Source organism: Homarus americanus, unplaced genomic scaffold, assembly GCF_018991925.1.
Source record: "Homarus americanus isolate GMGI-L3 unplaced genomic scaffold, GMGI_Hamer_2.0 scaffold39675, whole genome shotgun sequence".
Taxonomy (NCBI): Eukaryota; Metazoa; Arthropoda; class Malacostraca; order Decapoda; family Nephropidae; genus Homarus; species Homarus americanus.
The window spans coordinates 7728901-7741106 of record NW_024736071.1 but is presented as its reverse complement, the minus strand read 5'-3'; the positions used below and the strand labels follow the sequence as shown (position 1 = coordinate 7741106).

General features: G+C 37.3%; 1 protein-coding gene across 2 annotated transcripts in view; it reads right to left on the bottom strand.

Moving 5' to 3' along the window:
• The window catches only part of LOC121871777 (nuclear receptor coactivator 2-like), a 202352-nt gene that overhangs the window by 44151 nt on the left and 145995 nt on the right, over positions 1-12206 (bottom strand). The window lies entirely within an intron of this gene.

The window sequence follows — 12206 nt, the reverse complement described above, 5'->3', positions numbered from 1 at the left end:
TGCATGATGCTAACTAGCTGTTCTATTTTATCTTCTTTAATCTGATCTGACTCATTCATTAACATTCAAGCCTGCACATCACCTTGTTCCATTTATGAATCAAACTTTGCAATTAAATATACAGTACTTTCCATGCAACTTATCCCCATCTTATTCTTAAATTCTATTCAACATCTTTCACATGTTCAACACAGCAACAATTAATTAAACATAAGAACATAAATCCTGTCGAGAGTTACAACCACTCTCTATCTTCCATAAATCTATCTAGCCTCCTTTTAAAACTTTCCAGCATCCAAGCACTTACTACAAAGTTGCTAAGCTTGTTCCACTTGTCTACCACCCTATTTGTGAACCAGTTTCTTCCTATCTCCCTCCTAAACCGAAATTTATCCAGCTTAAATCCATTGCTACGAGTCCTGTCCTGCTCGGATATTATAAGAACTTTATCTATATCTCCTTTATTGATTCCTTTCACCCACTTAAATACTTCTAAGGAATGCAAGTTTAGTTTCTTTAACCTAGATATGGAAGGTTTTTAAGTCCCACAATCATTTTCGTCATTCTTCGCTGTACAGACTCCAGTATATTGATATCCATTCTATAATAAGGGCACCAGAACTGAACAGCATAATCGAGGTGCGGCCTGACTAGCGTAAGTTATAATTGCAATATGACCTCCGCACTCTTATTACTTACACTTCTAGATATGAGGCGTCTAGCACAGGAGGGAAGAACTCGCCAGTCCCCCAAAAATCAGTTTTCCATGGTTTCGGAATTTTCCAGGCTTTATCTTTCCAACCGTGATGTCAGGAAGTGGAGGGTTCGTCTCTACTCCCCGTTGTTTTCGTATGAATTTAGGGGTGAAATGAGCCACGAGGTCAGGCCCGAAAATGCGCCAAGCGTGAGTGTAGGAGTGACTAACTCGACAGACCGGCTGGGGCAGCACAACCAATGGGAACACAGGGAGGCAGCTACACTCACCCGTTCAGCCAATGAGCGTCGATTACCCACCCCAGTGTTTGTACACACGGTGTCGTGCATGTGTTTCTCATCGATAGTGTTCCTCTGTTTTGGGGATGAAATAGACATTTTGGCAGATTAATAATGAGTTCTTCATAAAGTGATAATGTGCCTGCCCCCTCTGGGCTCTCACGCAAGCATTTAAAGCATGCAGCGTTTATAAAAATGATTGTTTGTCTTGTGAAACTTTGTTTTTTTACGTGTACATAGGGAAGAATAATATTTATTTTACTGGCGAATTATAATATTTTTTGGTACAACAGGCTTGTCATTGTATTATGCACACCTTCTACACACAAAAATTATCAATATAGAACATAACTGAGGCAATTCTATCAATATTCCATGGCGCTGTGTGATTGTACAGTTCTAAAACTTTGACGTGTGTTTACTCAGAACTATGATTTGGTGAGTTCGTCATTCCTACGCTAGACGCCTCATATAAAACCTAATAGTGTACTCTATTCGCCTTATTTCGAACATTAACGCACTGTTTTCTAGGCCGAAGGTCCAGGCTTCCAAGTACCCCTAAGTCTCTTTCAAAAGTCGACTTCTCTAGGTTGATGTTGTTAAGACTGTATACAATGACAGTATTTGTTCTTCCAATATTAAGTACGCTGCACTTGCTGGTGTTGAATTCCATTTGCCATTTTTTTGACCACTCCTGCAGTTTATTTAAATCCTCCTGTAGCGCATTTGCATCCTGCCCTGAATTAATCTGCCGCCCTATTTTCGTGTCATCCGCAAATTTGCTTATGTCACTGCTGATCCCAGTATCTAGATCGTTTATGTAGATTATGAACAAGAGTGGGCCCAGTACTGACCCCTGGGGAACCCCACTAGTTACACAGCCCCACTCCAATTTAAGACTATCTGCGCTGACCCTCTGTGTTCTATCGGTGAGCCATGATTTTATCCAATTTAAAACTTCCCCCTTAATACCATGAGCCTTAACTTTTCTCAGAAGCCTCTGATGCGGTACTTTGTCAAATGCTTTGCTAAAGTCTAAGTAAATAACATCATAATTTTCGTCATAGACTTTCCTAAAAAAATGTCAGCAGATTTGTTAAACAAGATTTTCCCTTTGTAAATCCATGTTGAGAGTCGTAGATTAATTTGTTTTTCTCTAAACGTGCTCGGATGCTATTTGCTATAATTGATTTAAGAAATTTCCCCACTACTGACGTCAAACTAAATTGGTCGGTAATTTGACACTGATGATCTGTCTCCCTTTTTGAATATTGGTACCACGTTTGTTTGTTTCCACAAGTCTGGCACAACTCCCGTGTCTAATGATTTTGTAAATAAATTTACGAGGGGTCCGCTAATCTGTTCCTTAAACTCTTTCAAAACTCGAGGGAAAATTTCATCCAGTCCTGGGGATTTTGTCTTTTTTAATTTATTTATCTTCTTAAAAACATCCTCTTTTCTGATAGAGATATCCTTTAGTTTCTCTTCTTCATTTCCCCTAAATATCAGTTCCACCTCTGGTGTTTCCTCATAAATTTCTTCTGTGAAAACTATAATCGCTATTTATAACAGGAACCCTCACTTTTCATGGTCAATGGAACCCATGGCGTAAAGTGAGAAACGCGTAAAGTGAACAACATAACATATGGGATTAATTGAAATAGAGACCAGGCCGACCCCCAAACTCCACTTTTTCCCACACAATACCTATGTTCTAGTAAAAATAACATCTTAGTTTTATGATGGTACACGCACACAATTAATATTTAAGAGAAATAGAGAAATACAGTCGCCAAGTTAATGTCCATTCAAATAATGGACTCAACTCCCTCCCCCTCTTCTCACACTCACTGGCTCTTCCCTTTCTGAGAAATGTTTGGGGGAAAACACTAGATTTTAAGGTATAGTAATAAATAATACCTCAAACTAAAGTTAGGATAATATAGTTCACATTGCTGGATTCCTTGCAAGACCAGGAATATTTTGAATATACACGTCATATATTTTGCACAAAAGATAATATATTTGCTCAGAGTAAACAAAATACTTACAGTAGATCTAAAATTTTTATGTCTAATGCAAAATCTATGATGTTTATATTCAAATTGATCATCAAATTGTAAGAATTCCAGCAATGTAAATTATATTCTGGCCGGGTAATTTGTATGAATTTTATGAGCTAAAACAAATATCTTCAATAAATAAACAAAATATACTTACCCAATACTATCTGTCAATCAAAATACCACACTTCCCCCCCCTCTTCCCACCTGCTCCCTAGGTCCCTCCCTCCCTCCCTCCCTACCCCTCACCCCCACCTTCCCTCCCTACCAGAGAAATGATTGGGTTATAACAGTATATTTACATTTTTAGTAATAAATAATACCTCAGGCTAAAGTTAGGATAATATAATTGACATTGCTGGATTCCTTGCAAGACCAGGAATATTTTGAATATACACGTCATATATTTTGCACAAAAGATAACATATTTGCTCTGAGTAAATAAAATACTTGCATTAGATCTACAATTTGTATGTCTAATGCAAAATCTATGATGATTATATTCAAAATGATCATCAAATTGTAAGAATTCCAGCAATGTAAATTATATTCTGGCCGGGTAATTTGTATGAATTTTATGAGCTAAATAAAAAAATTATACTTCACCCGCGTATATGGGTGCATGTATATGAGTAGATGCACCGCATAAAGTGGGAATTCCGGTTCTGGCAGGGTACCGTAAATGTAGAAACGGTAAGTGTCTAAAATGTAGACACGCGTAAAGTGAAACCACGTAAAGCAAGGGTTCACTGTATTAGATAAAAATATTACATACTGAACCTACTCTCCATAAATTGTCTTACACAGTAAAGAAGTCAACTACAACTTAACTTTATACACAATTTATTGAGCTTTATGTGTGCCTTTGCTTAGTGACTGACTGACAAAGATTCTCTTGAACCTTTGTAAAATTGTCCTGTGCTTTCAACCGATATACAGTATACCAAAGGTTCCTCAATACTAGATATTTTATTCAATCAATCAATCAATCCTCAATACTGTAAGAGGGGGCGCTGGTGGTAGAGCGGTACCGCTTTTGCCTCGCAAGCAAGATGTCACGGGTTCGATTCCCGGGCCGGCGGAAGTTGTTTGGACACTCTTCCTAGTCCCCTTGGTCCCTGTTCACCTAGCAGCAAAGTAGGTACCTGCTGTAAATCGAAAGTTGCGAATTCGTATTCAGGGACAAGTTGTTGGAGTTTCCAATAACTTGCTTTGACATAAACCATTGACTCTTCAGGTTTCTATGCCCTTAACTCATGAGACATAAGGCAAGCATGAACTTAGCACGCTTCCCTGTTGGGCGCTGTAAACGCTTCTGCGCTTCACCTTACACAAGGATGTAGGGGGGTGCCCCTCCCCCCCCCAAAAAATACTGTAATAATATGGCTGATGATCAATTCTTTGGTTATGTTTTAACATATTTTGTCCAACTACATCAACTTCATTCTCCTCACATATTTATCGGTATTTCCATATACAATCCATAAAGTTACATTCTTGATAATTTTCTAAATAATTTATGATGACTAAGAACATCATGTAGAACTATATTTACCTTCCAACTTATTTTAGTTTCAACTTTCTTTTGAACTTCATCATCTCTATGTAATCACAATCCCAACATAAACTCAGAGCTGTATCATTCTTTTTTTCTTTGTTATTGTATCTTAGCAAGATATATGGTAAACTTTTCATCAAATTTGTTTAATTTCTAATCTGTTTGTCGGAAGGTATTATTTCTACTGATGTATTTTGTAATATATTGTTATTTAACTATTATACAGAATAATATACAGCCTCTAATACAAGAATAGACTCCTAAACCTGGTTTAGAGGTTTGCCAAAGACCAAAGCTTATCAAAGTTAACAATTTATAGTGTACCAACAATCTTGCTATTCGAATTTTGTTTTGCAAGGAAAATAAAGAATATGTTTCAAGTGTTTCAACAATCCTGTCTAAAATAAATGCGAACACTTTTATCATTCGTTAAGTTAGTAATTAAACAGAATACTAATGTGTCTATCCTTTTATGCCAATAATTTATATACTGTACAGGTGCTGTACTATTATCTTGGCAACACTAAATATGCTACCTGAAAGAAAATATACAATACTGCAATCTCTCCAGCTTGTCTCCATTCCTTAGAACTAGCACTTCTTCTGCCACTATTTCAAACATACCTATCCTGTTATAATTTACAAACATGTTGAATTTCTTCAGTTCTGAAATCAGTGTTCAATATTGTACTGCTGTCACTCCTGTATACAACTCAATTACTGTCTAAATAAACACTGCCAACTTTAACTCATGATTGGTTATTTAAAACTGAGACTCCATCACCCAAGCTACTAGTTATAGATATGAAAGCTGTAGCAAAAGAAATTACAAAAGCCTGATTGACTTGACAAACCATAAAGACAGCCTGACCATGGGCAATGCTGAAGGTAGTAACAAGCATTTGCCACTCATCACCAGTAAGCACGTGTTTCTAAAACCCTTACAATTCCAAATTTGAAAAGAGCAAACAACCAGAGAAACAAAACATAAACCTCGTTTCAAACTGACCCATAAAGCCAATTTGTGCATGATTTTTCATAATATATCAAATGGTAACCGATGGGCTTTATTTGCTTATTTAAAATTATTTCAAGGTGTTGATTTCAATTTCAAACAGTAACATTACAGGTATATTACCTAGGGAATACTGTACTGTTAATGACATTTGTACATATATTAAAGCATCTATGAAATGAATGACTTTATGAAATATATTAAAGGATCTGTAAAATTTAATTGCATTTGAGAGTTCAGGGTACCATAAATTTGTGTGCTGTATGTCACATTTTTAAAGTCATGTCTACTGAAGCAACTACAGGTACCTACTTCTTCACCACTCGTCATTAATTTATTTACATATGATATGTTGACTTTCCAATCAGAATTTTTGCTACACCTGTAACTTTTTTCTTATCTTTTTAGTAACTGTCTCAACATTTTCCTTGTAGCTTGTTTTTTGAAAAAAAAAAAATGCAAACAACTTTCAACCCAACTTCTCTGAATCAGCTAAAAGTATCGAATTTTACTCCACCATTAATTGGCTACTTGTTTCCATTAAACTAGCATGTCTCTTCTTGAATTAAAGTGACAACCTCCTTCAATTATTTTTACTCTTACACATCCACCTAATCCCGTATTTACTTCTATGGTTCATTCTTTTCATCAGCTTTCCTATTAGACCTACACAAACCGTTATGACATGCCATTTTTCTTGATTTTATTTCTCTTACTATTTTCAGCATTAACCCTTAGGCCCCGGGTTAGGGTGCCGCTGGCAGTACCCCCCACGCGGGGGGGTAAATCGAGAAAAATCAAAACTTTTCCAAAAATAATTTTTAATCTTTTTAAATGATAAAACAATAAAAATAAGCAAGAAAAACTATATATTAACCCTCTAGAAACTTCCCTGACAGCGCTGAGGGAAGGGGGGAGGGATATAAGCGGACATTGTTGTTTTGACAGCTGAGCTCGTGGTCACCTACACACTTACCAGCCATTTTTAGTTTGCCTTTTTGTCTGAGATGGCCAATAATGCATATATTTACTGATCATAATACTGGTTTCCTATAAATAATCAATTTAGAATATTTTATTTGAATAATTTTTCATAAAAGTGCTTGGCAATACACACGCAGTCGGTCGCCAGGCTGTCTGGCTGTCTTTGGATTTAGTAGAGCAAGTAATGAATAAAATAATAATTCCACAAATAAATACATTCATAATATAATCAGCATTATTTTCCAGTATTACTACACTACAATACAACTACAGTACACTACTTTTAGCAATATTACTTTGATACAACATGACAAACAATGGAAATGAAACGAACAAAAGTAGGTAATTACGTTTAGGAAGCTTCCCTGTGGCTGAACATGTGGGCATGACAGGTAAATAGTCACACTGGAACCTGATAACCCGCGCTGGGCATTTAAACACTGGCGGGAAATGGCGCGCGTCTTAGTACATCACCCGGGGTGTGCTAGTCGGGCGTCTTAGTACGTCACCCAGAGCGTAAGGGTTTACCTTTTCTGTACAGTATCATAAACTAGACCCATTTTCAATACCCATTTCAAGCTAAATCCTACATAAACCTCAAAACCAGTCCCATTGCTGCAATCTACATTCTGTTATATGCACTGGTGCTTCATGTCACCACCCTTTAGCCTGCACAAAAGCAAACCTGTACTTGACTGAAAAAATCAAATTAACTAACTAAGGGAGGAACGTACAGTATAAATAGGTGAAATTAAATTAATCACTGCTGGTCTCATAAGGTATACTCAACTATCAATATGCCTGAACTGAATGTTTTTAATGTCTATCTAATATAATATGAATAAGTTGCAACTGGCTTTCTGGTTTAGCGATTTGTCATTAAAATCAAAATTTTTGTCATCCCACTTATAAAAAGATAATATTGTGAAAAAGTGTGGTAACATAATTCACATTTTATATCTATGCTGTGTGAAAAAAAAGAGATAGTTCAATCCCACAAACCATAAAACTTTGTATCAATTTTACAGTCAGGAAGTAAATTACACAGTTATGAAACATTTACAATAACAATGATAAAATTTTACAGCTTAGTGAAACAAAGATAAAGAAAAATGAGATGAATTTTTACACAACTACAAAGAAGCAAGAGAAAAGAATATTAAGCCAACAAGGCACAAGTATACATTAACTGGTATAGCACAGTTACATATGAATTCTATTACGAACAGTGGCATGTTGCAGCAAAATGTATGGCTGTGATATGTCATTAAGATGCTGTCATTCTAGGTTAAGTACATTCAGTGATAAACAAGGTACAGTATTAAGTTCTAGCTACAAGATGTCAGAAACAGTCATAAAGGTATGATACAATTATAAAGGATAAATCAATGGGCCAATTTTGTGACAGAAGGTTAAAGCACACATACGATAACTACATAATGAACATGTTGTACGAGTTATATCTACAGGCTGGGGTGATGTAAGCAATGAAAATATGCAGAGGATGGAATATGTTAACAAACTTAGGCCAGTTGACTAATTAAAGCTAATAATGCAAATAATGCACATACAGTGATCCCTCGGTTAACGAGCGCCTCGGTTAACTAATTACCTTCCATAAGATTCTTCACTTTGCTTAACGAATTCCTTACGAATTTTTCCCAACATGTTTTCGCCTGCATTTGGCTGCCCACCAGCTGTAGTATTAGTCCGCCAATACAGTAATCGGTTTTAGGGCTTAAATTCATTAACATTTTAGAAAATATCAAGAAGGTTGTACTATTCAATAATTTTAAAAGTTTTATATTAAATTTTTTAGTCATTTTAAAAATTATTGAACATAATTGAAGTACAGGAAGCTAGTTTTTTGCGCCCCAAACAGCCACTCAACACACCAAGTTTGGCGTCAGTTTGTTTGCCAGTTCAGAGGAAGGAACATCTTGTTTGAGACTTCAACATAAACGCTTTTTTTCTGTGTTTCCAGTCAAATTATTGGTCATTTTGAAATATATTTTACATATTGATAATATATAGCACAGTGCAGTGTTGATTTAAAGAAAGTAATCTTGAATTACACCAAGTGAACTAAAATTTTATGGGTGATATGGCAGCATGGGGTGACTTTTCTTCCACCCCAATGCCTTCTCTTCTCCCTTCTCCTCCACCCCCATTCTAATTCCCATCATCATCATCATCATCAACCAGGAGCCTTCTACATGCACACCTCAAAGTAAGTGTACTTTACTGCATTTGTTTTTAGTTTGTATGTAATTTTCGGTGAGCTGGAACCAATTACCCAAAAACCCATTGAAACAATGGTTTCGGTTAACGAATTTTTCGGTTAACGAGCAACCTTCTGGAACGAATTGTGCTCGTTAACCGAGGGACCACTGTATATGAAATAAGCAAGTCAGTAAATTGTCTAATTTCTGATTAGGTTAAGTAAGGCCAGAGATGCAAGTGATACTAAATGGGCGTCAACGTCACATGGGATGGTCCGAGATCATTATTGGTGAGGTAAAGCTTGTGACTTAAGTGATGCTAGAGTGTAGCACAAGTGAGTGAGTCAGAGGACAGGTACCTGAGGGGGAGTAAGAGTGAAGTAGCGGCTGGTCAAGGTGATGGTGGTGGTGGTGGTGGTGTTGGTCAGGGGTTTGTTGAAAGGCCAGGTGTGGTGGTTGTGTTTGTTGAGGTTGCTGCTGCTGCTGCTGCTGCTGTTGTTGCTGTTGTTGTTGTTGTTGTTGTTGTTGTTGTTGTTGTTGTTGTTGTTGTTGTTGCTGTTGTTGTTGTTGTTGTTGTTGTTGTTGTTGTTGTTGGTGGTGGTGTTGTTGTTGTTGTTGTTGTTGTTGTTGCTGCTGCTGCTGCTGCTGCTGCTGCTGCTGCTGCTGCTGTTGCTGCTGCTGCGGTTGCGGTTGCTGTTGCTGTTGCTGTTGCTGTTGGCCGGGGGAAGGGGACCCTGGCCCTCCCCCTCCCCCACCACCCCCTGTGCTTCGGGCACCAACATGAGCCCGCAGTTCGTTTCGAGTGTACTCACTGAGCATGCCATTCCCGCCTGCACAACCACCAAGGAATCATGAGGCAACCAAAAGAGAGTTAAGTAGCAACCAGCTAGGATTCATACTGCAACCAAAGAGGATTTATGCTGCAACCAAGAGGAATGATTTGGTCTCTATTAAGTACTTGTTAAAGGCCTCTTAGCATATGAATGAATAGCAGCTAAAATGATGTGTGTTATACGTTATTACTTATTACTTAGTCAAATGAGGTTAAACGAAAATAGCAAAAGAATGCATTTAATGTATGGAAAGGGTAATAATTACATGTATGGGGTGATAAATTGATACACATTCCTTAGAAGACCTGTTTTCAAGGCATTGTCAAAGTACAAGGTTAGTTAATGTAAAAATTATACGTCTGCTCCATATGTGAAGAGCAGCATTTACTGTAAAACAGATATAAAAGTAAACAAAACAAGAAAACAACGAGACAAACAAGAAGGCAAGACAGTAGTAGTCACAAGTTAGTGGTGACAAAATATGGACCCATCAGGTATAGTTTTAGGTAATTAGTGACAAAAATTGGACCAATCAGGAGAGGGTAGGAGGAAGAAGGTTGAGGGATGAGGGATGATTTCACACACACGCTCAACGTTAGGTACACCAGGTGCAATAGACCACGTCAGGGATGTTTAATTTAACAACCTAGCCACATAAGGAACAACATGTATTGACTATCACAATCTGTCTGCCCACAAACAGATGAATAGATTTAACACATAAGAAGTCCAACATAGAGGATAACCAGCTAAAGCAGAGTTTAGTATGACTTCACAACATAGGTAAGTTAACCATCTCACACGCAAGCTAATTAGCCAAGAAACAAAATGTGAAAAGTGATTCAAAACCTCGAATTCCACAGCATTTTCCAACAACTCTTGTAATCGGTTTAGACCGGGTACATGAGCCATACCTAAGCTCTGTTTCGAGGTCTCCTCACCCATCTCATTATAAAAAAAGGCCAAACAGGCCAAACTGGCCTCAGCACACAGACAAAACACTAGAAATATGAGTGTTCAGTATTGGGTCAAACAGGCAATATCCTCACGAAATTGCTTACTGGTGTCAGCAGTGTCTATTTTTAAATGTCATGATATGTAATACAGCTTACCAATACCAACCAACATGTCATGTGTATAAGAGAGCAGTATAATTGAAGGCTTAATATACAAAGTGACTTTAAATTTCAAGTAAAATATGTGATTACCTTTACTTATAAGGTTAAGGGAACTCCTGTAAAGAAGCACTATCGACATTTAAAAACTATAAAAATATTCTTTATACGTAACAAGTTGTGACATACACAAATTCAAGCACTACTAAATACTTGGAGAACACTTTCAGATAATTACAAACCATCAAATTTCACTGATGTATTTTTACAATGTGTCCACTTACATAAATGATGCTACGAGGTCTGTCCGGAAAGTATCCAGCCATTTACTATTAAAAAAAATATTGCTTACCTAGGACAATGGCACCTTAGTCCCCTTCAAAGTACTCCCCTTGGGACCTCACACACTTCTCCCAGCATCCCTTCCACTTTTCAAAACATTCTGCAAAGTCCTCTTTCGGGATCTTCATCAGCTGCCTCATCGCATTCTCCTTAATCTCGTCCATGGTCTGAAATCTCCTCCCTTTCAACGGCGATTTTAGCTTTGAGAAAAGCCAGAAGTCGTAGGGAGCCAAATCTGGGCTGTAGGGGGGCTGAGAGACCTGGGTGATGCGATGTTTTGCCAAAAAAACCCTGCACGAGACGTGAAGAATGGGCAGGCGCGTTGTCATGATGAAGCTGCCAGTCACCACTTGCCCACAGCTGCGGTGGTTTTCTTGTTACCGCATCCCTCAGCCGATGAAGAACTTCGATGTAGTACTCCTTCGTTATTGCTTGGTCATTGTAAATGCGACGGTCACACAGTACCCACGCTCACTCAACGGCGTTTGCCGGTCAACTGAGTTGTCCCTTGGGAGTGTGGCTGTTCATGCATGCGCAGAACGGTCCTCTCTGAGTGGCTGCCAAGTTACATCAAGGCCGCGCGACCAGTTCTCACAATATTCACAATGGCTGGATACTTTCCGGACAGACCTCGTATTTTTCAGCAGTTATTCTCCACCTAACATTAACAGAGTATATATATATATATATATATATAGATATAGATATAGATATAGATATAGATATATATATATATATATATATATATATATATATATATATATATATATATATATATATATATATATATATATATATATATATATATATATATATATATATATATATATATAATCAACTACCTCACCATCTTTATCACATGTAACAGTGCATCTTCCTACTATACATAATTTAGGGTGTTTCTTCCTTCCATTTTAGTTTGTATCTTCTGAATCACAGTCAACAATTACATTTCACTCTAAACTGTTTATTGCTGGTTAATTATCTACCTATAATGTGGACACCATTACTGTACAAGGGTCCCTAGCTGGGCTATACATGCAGAGTTTTCCCAAAACATCTGGTCATCCAACATCTTTTA